The following is a 7,750-nucleotide window of genomic DNA, read 5'->3' on the forward strand; positions in this document are numbered from 1 at the left end:
AACAAGAATGGAGCCTGGCTTAAAGGTGATGCAATAAAAATAAAATCATCCATGGATATTCCATAAGCGGTTAGCTTAGATAATGAGTTACATTCACGTCAAAGTTATATGACGACGTTAAGTTCTGGTTCTATGATTGTACCAATTAAAACTTGCTTGTTGGGGGTTGAAAGGGGGGACTGAACAATCATTGGGCTTGTAAATAGTGTAAGCAAATAAATTGAAACGTTTGAGAACGTCGTCTCGTATTTTGGTTGGCTGAGTCGCCGATAAATATTCTTTTATTTGGGGAAGACTGGGAGAACTAACTACAAAAAAGAAATAAAAAAAATACTTACAGAGATGTCCTGGGCAACAGTACCTACACAAGAAGATTTCTAAACTATTTAAAATAGGACGCAGTTTAAAAAAATCCTCTTGTTGTTTAAAAAGAAAGGCTTATCTTTCCTAAAAAATTTAAAGGGTGAATATATTTTTAAAAGAAATAATTTTTAAACTTCTGGTTTAAAGAGAGACATTATGTATTGATTATTATTTCGCATAAACAGTTATTACACATAAATATATCTAAATTTATCAACAAACCTTACATTGAATTGGACCTTTTAACTAAAACTATGTTCATCGACAAAAATGTTACATTGAACCTTCTAACAAAACAGACTTTTAAATTATGGATATGTACCAAATGACAGAAAAGGATATACTAACTGTCATATGTCGAAATAAAATACCAAAATTTCTGAATTATTAACTAATTATCAAGGTTAATTTGATTTAAAATAAAACTAAAATATTACAATTAGCTGATCCATAAAACTTATATTTATTTATAAACCTTTAAACTAAAATGAAAGCAAATCTTTGTATATTAAAGATAAATGTTTATTTAGAAAAATTTAACAAAACCAATCACTTCACTGGCTAATCATTTCTTTTGAAATTATTTAAAAAAGTTTGTTACCTTAGCTTTGAATACAAAAAACATTGTCTTACACAAACTTTAAACGATCTGGATCCGACTCATAGGAGAGACAAAACGAAAGCGGATAAATCTTGGCAGGGCTCAAACATCAAACTGGGCTTCAGGTTATCCTGGATTATAACAATTTGTATTTGTTAAACTCAGCTGCCTATTTTTTACTTAAAACTGCTTACTTAGCCATCAGAACGCTATTATCAAGTTCCTTGACAAAATAAACAGTTTCGAACAAACCGGTAACTAACCAACTTACTATACAAAGACTGTTCATAGCATTTTGAGCTTAAATCACCTTCTTTTAACCAAAACTTATCGAATTAAGCCAAAATTTGCCGGTTTTTGAAACTATAAGCGAAAACCATATTTCCTAGTTCAGACCCCAACTTGTTTTTTTTTAATTGCTACACTTTAACAATAAAATCGACTGCTTTCGCGGCCAGTCCATCGATGAGTGCCATCACCCTCCCAAAATCATTCTCCTGTCAGCTTACATTTTTCCACTAACCTATATGAAAAGATTTATATTTATTTCCAGCGCAAATATCTAGGCGGAATCGACATGAAAGGAAAAAGCAATTTGTGTTATTATAAACAGATTAAAAATGTTTATATTACCAATATCAGAGACGCCAAAAGAATAACAATATTTTTCGATGTTTTTTTGATATACTAAGTGAAACGAAAATGCTACATGGTTAAGTAGTACAACATTTAATGATAAACTTTATTTTCTTATCTATAGAGGGTTATCTCAAATAGACATCTTAGTCCAGGATCTTAGTTATGTATTCTCCTTAGTGCCGCCGATAGTTCCCGAGTTACTTGAAAACACCCACTCGTCACCGAGTTTACGCTAACGATTCTCGTCGCGATGTTGAACGTATTTCTTAGGTGGAATACGTCCAACCAAATATGATAGGAAAAAAAAACAATATCCATAAATACAAACAAAAAAACGAAACTATTACGGTTAGAGATAACTATTACTGTGAGAATTTTCTAAACAAGTATAAAGCAAAATTAAGTTTTTGTAAAATAATGAATATTCAGATTATTTTCTAGTTTCTAGTTGGCACAAGAATTCAGACTAGAATCTCAAATGCGAAAAAGGAGAAAAGTACCAAAACAAGGCGCCTTAATATTGAACTGCTCAAAAACCCGCAAACGGTAGACAGGTTTCAAAACTATATCGAAACTAAATACGTAACTAAAGAGAATCTAATAATTAGTGAAAAATGGGAAATGTGTAAAAATTACATTAAAGACGCAGCAAATAACATTCTAGGGCCGCAAAGACCACCACCTCGCAATGAGTGGCTCGATGTTGAGTGCTAGGACATTACAAGAAGAAAGAACAATGCATATAAACTGATGCAGCAAAGAAGAACCCGAGAAAAAGAACAAAAATATAAAGATCTTAGAAGAGAAGAGAAGTACATCCATCGGAGAAAAAAGCGAACTTATAAAAATAGAATATTGGAAGAACTTGAGGCATTAAAAAAGGAAAATCAAACAAGAAAATTCTATAAAAATCTAAATAAAGCAAGAAAAGAATTTAAACCAAGGATCGGACTATGTAAGGATCAGGAGGGGCATATACTCAATACAAAAGAAGAAGTATTTAAAACGTGGGTGGAACACTATAAAGAACTACTTACTATCGAAGTAGAAGATCCAAATCAACCACCCCCAGGAGCAAACAACAATACACCATTGGAGCCTCCATCAATTCAGGAAGTACGGGATGCAATAAAACACCTAAAAAATAATAAATCTCCAGGAAGTGATGGTATACCCGCGGAACTTATCTATATATTATCGGTATACCTATATATATATATATCATCATCATCATCATGTGCAGCTTTATCAAGCTTTATTTATTATATATATATATATATATATATATATATATATATATATATATATATATATATATATATATATATATATATATATATATATATATATATATATATATATATAAATCATATTGAGAGCCTGGAGTAAGGAACAAATCCCAGAAGAGTGGTGTATTGGGACCGTTTGCCCGCTACACAAAAAGGGCGCTGAATTAGAATGTAGAAACTATAGGGGAATAACCATCCTTAATACAGCATACAAAATATTTTCGAGTAATTTATTTGGTCGCCTGAGTGCATATTCAGAGGAGCTTCTTGGCTAATATCAAAGTGGTTTTAGGCCTGGTCGATCAAAAACAGACCAGATCTTTGTGCTAAGGCAAATACTGGAAAAAACCAATGAATTCAATATCGACACATACCATCTTTTCGTAGATTTTAAATCGGCCTATGATAGTGTCCTAAGAAATAAAGTGTATGAAGCCATGGATGAATTCCACATCCCCGATAAACTGATAAGATTGGTTAAGGCTACAATGCGTAAAGTTATTTGCAAAGTCGAAATACAGGGCGAACAATCACAGGCATTTGAAACGCATGTTGGGCTGCGACAGGGAGATACGCTGGCGTGTCTCCTTTTCAACATAGCTCTGGAAAAGGCGGACAGGGATGCCCAAATAGACAACAGAGGAAACCCTACATAGTTTCCCGCACAACACGCAAGCTAGAAGAAATGTATACCACCTTGTCAAACGCCTCAAAAAATATGGGCCTGCAAGTAAATGGAGATAAAACTAAGATAATGGCGTCAACACCCAACAATAGAGCCAAAAACATCGGCCACCAATTTACGGTTAATAATTCTACCTTTGAAGTGGTGGACAAATTCACATACTTAGGCTCCCTGATCACCAAGGAGAACGTCATGACGGAAGAAATCAAGCGAAGAATAATCCTAGCAAACAAATGCTATTTTGGACTGAGTAGACATATGAGAAGCAGAACCTTAAGCCAAAAAACAAAAATAACCATATACAAAACCCTTATACAACCAGTGTTGACATACGGGTCGGAGACATGGACCATTTCCAAGGCAGATGAAAATCTCCTGCTTATATTTGAACGAAGGATCCTGAGAAGAATACTGCCCTACTAAGAAAGAACCCCGTAACTCCAAAATTTGAAAAATTGGGATTTTTGCACCATATGTATAAATATGATTTATATAACAATTTTACATAGAGAAAAACCCGTATTTTACATTTCTAAATATTTTATGAAAGAAAATAGTTTCCCCGTAAATGCCAAAAATGACTATTATGCTTAGTATAAACCTGGCATTTAACGCTTCGTAGTAAAAACCTGGTATATGCTTAGCAGATACGGGTTTTTAACGTAGGATAAAACGATATGCGAGGTTTTTTCTAAGGAATAAAGCAACACCGCTAATAGTTACCAAAATTAAAGAAAACAGAGTCACGTATTTACCTATCACAAATTGTTAAAGTAATTGTGAAGACGTAATTAGTAATTGTGAAGAGAGAGCAAGATTTTACACGTTAAGATTGACGTTAACGAGGAGTTGATAGAGATGGACTTTTTGCAAGCCAGATTGTTAAAATCTGGGATAAAGAACCCCACACCTGTGACGAAATCTTCTGGGATTGCTAAGAAGAGAAAAGAACAAATATTAAAAGACTTAGGTCAAATTTTAACGGGAACCGCCATCAATTTTGGGAAGAATTGCCAACTTCCGATTAATAATAATTTTCATTTTGTATTTTTAAATAAACGTTTTTCGTAAATATTTATGTTTTATTCAACAAATGTTCATAAAAAATATTATTAAAATATTTAAATGTTTCGCCTTTCGTGGCAGTTATATAAATTTTATAATAATTACATAGTTAAAACCAAGCTTACGAAAAATTTGGATAATACGTGGTTTTAGCTAAGTAAACTTGACATAATTCTTTGCTTTGTTAGCCCGTATGACACATAACTAATGTCCATATGGTAATTTTGCAATTTTTTTTTGAAAAAAGTTAACTACGATGCTACACACTCTACCCTAAATGATTTTGTGTTATTATTGTACCAAAAGCACAAGGGATTAAACAAAAATTTTTAATCGCGTTTTTCTCAAAACTCGCTATAGTGGAGATACGGGGTTCATTCTTAATAGGGCAGAATATTTGATGGCATCTGTGAAAATGGTGTTTGGAGAAGGAGGTACAACCACGAGATATATCACAGATATAAACATATATTTGGTGGTATAGACGTAGTATCCTTTATAAAATTAGGAAGACTAAGATGGGCAGGACATCTGGCAAGATCACAGCGGAACAACCCTCCTAGGAGAATCCTTATGTCACAACCTGTGGGAAGTAGAAGTAGGGGTAGGCCAAAACTCAGATGGAGGGATGGTGTAGATGAGGATGGTAGACAAATAGGCGCAGCAAACTGGCAACAGTTGGCAATGGATAGAACTCACTGGCGTAATAGACTTGGGAAGGTCGAGGCTCTTTTATAGGGCTGTAGCACCAATGATGATGATGATGAAAACAATGAATATATTTTTGTTGGATAAGCTCAGTTCATACATAACAATAGATATTATACAAAGTTTTTTTTTTTTTACTAAAGACACAGAAGTGTACTTACATTAAAATCTGGTCAGTAAGACCAATTATCAATTTGTTTCTAACTTAAATTACTAATGAAATCTTAAAATTAGGTGTCTACTCACTAGTGTCTTTCCTATTATTTCTAATAACTAGCATTAAATTTAGCATGCATACTCGCACAACACTTTACTCTGCTTTTCACTCACTTATTATACCAGTTCAAAAGGCTTTGTTCTTTTGAGCCTTCTTTCTAGGTTCGTATTGTCGAGGAGCTGGATAGCCTCGACGTTTACATGATGATGGAGTCGTTGTTCATGGCTTCCTGCAAATTTCTTGATTATCTGATTGACGTCTTCCATCTTGAGGTCCCGGTGAAGGTCGTTGTTCCTAACGTACCAAGGCGCATCTACGATGTTCCTCAGTACTTTATTCTGGAATGTCTGGATTATTTTGATGTTACTAGGCTTGGCACAGCCCCAGAGTTGGCATCCATAGGTCCATACTGGTCTCAGTGTTTGTTTATAGATTAGGAGTTTATTATTTATGGATAGAGAGGAATGTCTTCCCATTAACCAATACATTTTCTTGTAGCGGATGCCTAGTTCTTCTCTTTTCTTCTTCACGTGAGCTTTACAGCGAAGTTTCGCATCAAGAGTGATCCCCAAGTACTTTGCTGATGTTGCAATAGGCACTTGGACATCATTTATTCTAATAGGAATATTATTAATTCTCTTATTGGTAAAATTTATATGGACTGATTTATTCTCATTCAGTTTAATTTTCCATTTTTTGGTCCATTCATGGATTTTGTTTATTGAATTTTGTAGTTTTTCTGTAGCTTCTTCGACGGTGTCACTTACCGCTAAGACAGCAGTGTCATCTGCGAAGGTAGCTATGGTGTCGTCTTCTAGTTCAGGTATATCACACGTGTATATTAGATATAGGACTGGACCCAATACACTCCCTTGTGGAACACCTGCTTCAATATCCTTGAGATCAGTGTATGCATCTTCTTGTTTAACTCTAAAATGTCTGTTCGCTAGATATGATTGTAATATATTTGAATATTGTTTCGGCATGAATGATTTAAGTTTATGTATCAAACCCTTATGCCAGACTTTATCAAACGCCTGTGCCACATCTAGTAAGGTTGCAGAACAGACTTTTCTTTTCTCTAATGATCTTTCAATTATAGCAGTTATTCTATGCACCTGGTCAATTGTCGAATGTTTATTTCTAAATCCAAATTGATGATCTGGAATTATTTTCTTTTCTTCAATTATTGGTAGGATTCTTCGCAGGAGGAGTTTTTCAAACACCTTGGACATCACAGGTAGGAGTGATATTGGTCTATATGATGTCACCTCATTGGGGGGTTTCCCAGGCTTTGGTATCATGATCACCTCAGCTATCTTCCATAAATCTGGAACATATTGTAGTCTAAAGGCAGCATTTATTAAATTTGTTAATTTTACGATAGCTTTTCTTGGTAGATTTTTTAGCAGTCTTCCGGTAATGAGGTCATAACCTGGTGCTTTATTTGGGTCATTTTGTTCTTTAATTAACTCAGCTACTTCTTTTGGGGAAGTTGGCTTGATATTCTCATCTATTTGCTTTGGTTCAGGCCAATCCTGGTCATCGTCTTGGTCATCTTGCAACTTAAATGTGTTCTCTAGATGAGTGGCAAATCTCTCTGCCTTCTGCTGATTATTTCTGGCCCAACTACCGTCTTCCAGTTTTATTGGAGGAGAATGTAATATTGGCCTTTTAATTCTTTTTGTAGCTTTCCAAAGCGAATACTCTGTGTTGCTGTCGTTTGTTAACTCTTCCAGATAAGATTTAATAGATTCATTCTTAATTTTCTGGATTTCTCTTTTAAGTTGCTGGCTGGCATTGTTTAGGTTAGTTTTGTCTCGAGGGGCTCTCGTTTGCTGCCATTTTCTTCTTAGTTTTCTTTTTTCTTTTATTAATTTACGAATTTCTTTAGGGTAGTTATTCCCTTTAACTTTTGTTTTCAGTATGGGAGTGCAATCCCATGCTGAATCTTGAATATGTATATTATATATTATATTATACAAATATTATATTATACAAAGTGACGCTTACTTTTTGAAGTTGAAGTTGAAGCTTCTTACTTTTGCTAGACTACATAAACTGCATTTTATATAACCTGTATTTTATTTTTAGTTTATTTTTTAATTAAAATAAAATTAAAATTATCAATAAAATTTATTGCCTTCTAAATTAATTAAAAAATAATCGGTTACATAATAAAA

Source organism: Diabrotica undecimpunctata, chromosome 1, assembly GCF_040954645.1.
Source record: "Diabrotica undecimpunctata isolate CICGRU chromosome 1, icDiaUnde3, whole genome shotgun sequence".
Lineage (NCBI taxonomy): Eukaryota > Metazoa > Arthropoda > Insecta > Coleoptera > Chrysomelidae > Diabrotica > Diabrotica undecimpunctata.